Source organism: Microtus ochrogaster, chromosome 1 (genome assembly GCF_000317375.1).
Source record: "Microtus ochrogaster isolate Prairie Vole_2 chromosome 1, MicOch1.0, whole genome shotgun sequence".
Classification (NCBI taxonomy): domain Eukaryota; kingdom Metazoa; phylum Chordata; class Mammalia; order Rodentia; family Cricetidae; genus Microtus; species Microtus ochrogaster.
In genome coordinates, this window is record NC_022009.1 from 94,900,851 (window position 1) to 94,903,235 (window position 2,385).

Sequence of the window (2,385 nt, forward strand, 5' to 3'; positions counted from 1 at the left end):
ACTACCACTAAATTCTTGTCGGCTGCTTTATAAAACAAGCAAAAATGAATGAAAGAAGACATGGTAATGTAAGCTAACACATTAAAATGTGTGATTTATATTAAGAAGTTACCACAAAGACTGAACTTGCTATTCAGGAATCATTCAATATTTTCATCCCAGAAGTAATTTACTCATTTTAAATATGAGAAGATATTTTAAATTGCAACCAGGCCTGAACATGTTTCTTTCTTTTTTAAAAATTCACCACCATGCCCTGTAGCTAGAAGATGGAAAGATGGAAAGAGTAATCTCCATGATGTTTTTTCTGAAGTGAAGGTTGAATTGAGGCAACTTAATAACTACACTTAAAGTGGAGTTTTCTAGATACATCCCAAATTTCCATTTTACTACTGTTAAGTAAAATTGTAATGGCAGAGGGTTATTGATAATGGAAAAATTAAAATGAGTTTCCTACTTATACCTTCTAAATATTTTACCATTATACATTCCATCTAATGAATACTTTATAGAAATGCCAGTGCTAGATTAAACATTTTTTTTAGCAAAAATAAGTTACATTCCTGAATAGGCTTGCTCTATGCATAAGAGAGAATGACAACTAGGAAATATATACAAATATTCAGCAGAAGATTTTAAGAGCAGATAATTATAACTCCTGAAACAATAATAGCCATATTGACTATTTATAGATCGATTATAGTTTGCTTATCACCCAGGAAGTCTTATGGAATCTATGATTCCTTCCTGTAAAGAGAATGTTTTCAGTCTGGACCCAGGATCAAGCAGTTCACTTCTTCTTTTGCGGGTAAGAATAAGCAGCAAGCATTTCATTGTGATAAGAACTAGTATTGCAGAATGTTCTACCCACATTAGGAAGGACACAGGATCACAGAGTTGAAGAAAAGACAGCATAGGTCACCATAGCAGCTATTCTGGAGAGAAGAAAGAAACTGAAGTCTCCTTGAAGATAAAATGGATAATAACCCAGAATCTGAAGTGAGATATAGGCAATTATCTCTTTAAAGGGGGATTTTTTTAAAGAAATATATTCTCTAGTACAAGAAAATGAGACACCAATGTAGATCAAGGAAGAACAAAAAATCGTGAACAAAGACTTAATGTAAGTTGAAGAATCAAGATGAACTCAAACCAAGAACAGACTTTGGCTGAATAAGGAGGTTTTTTTTTTTTTCTTTCAGGTCTCTATGTATAGAGATAGTTATTTTACAACTCCACACTTTTTCATATTTAGTTTTATATAACTACGCAAAGATTAACATTTTTTTTAAAAAAAACTTTCCATTGCATAGAGGAGTTTCAGTTACTCCCCAAACTTCATAAATCCTCAAGTCTAGTGCTTGTCTTGTAGGGACAGTTACAGCTCAGGCACAGATCACTTGTCTGCTAGATACAAGGCCTGAACCCAATCCTCACAATCTCCAGAAGTAAGTCAGTCACTCAAAACCTGTAACCCCATGGGTGTGCAATGGATTTACGTGTTTATAGCAATTTCTAACAAATCAGAATTAAATCTTAATTGCCAAGGTAAGAACTCTTCACATTTAATTCCATTTATTGTTTTCTTTCAGATGCATGAATCCTACCATTCAAATATTTGACACTGATGCCTCAATGCAAATGTATTTATTGACCAAACTTTTATTTATTCATAAAAATCTGGTAGGACATGTGGACTTCTGCACTCCATAAAGATGGTTCCTATTAAAACAGAGAAGTACAGCAAACACACTGAAATAAACTTGTCCTTGACCTTGTCTCTTTAAGATCATGTTGTCATTTATGGTTTCCCTCAAAGTTTCCCGCGAGTCTCATGTTAGCTACCAAAGGAACCTAGCACATATTTGGTTTCTCTCAATCTGCTCAGCTACTTCCCTATGTCTTGTGTATAGAAATGGAATAAAGTGTCGAACTTGGTTACTCACGTATCTACCCTAATCTAAAATGCTTTAGTTGTGTCTTCAAATTGTTACTTATTTTTGGCTCATGTTTTTACTTGATCCTAATCATGTTGACCTAATATGGACACTTGTATTGTCTCACACTTCTTTACTTCATCACACCGTTTCACCAAATCTGGAGTCCTGAATCTTTCACCTTCAGGAATAACCACTCTATTTCCTTTGAGTCCTTTCTCAAAGAAAACATCTAATAACATTCAGGTAAAATCATGAAATGTCTGCCATGTTGTCTGACTAACAAAATTATTTCATTCATTTTTTTTCTATAGAGACATTTCATATACAGTGAGTAAATTTCCCAAAGGACAAAGAGGAATATATTGAAAACATGTATTTATTCTATTTTCATAATCCAGTTGTTTGTATGTCCTTTACAAAGACAACTTCTGTTGTAGAATTATAT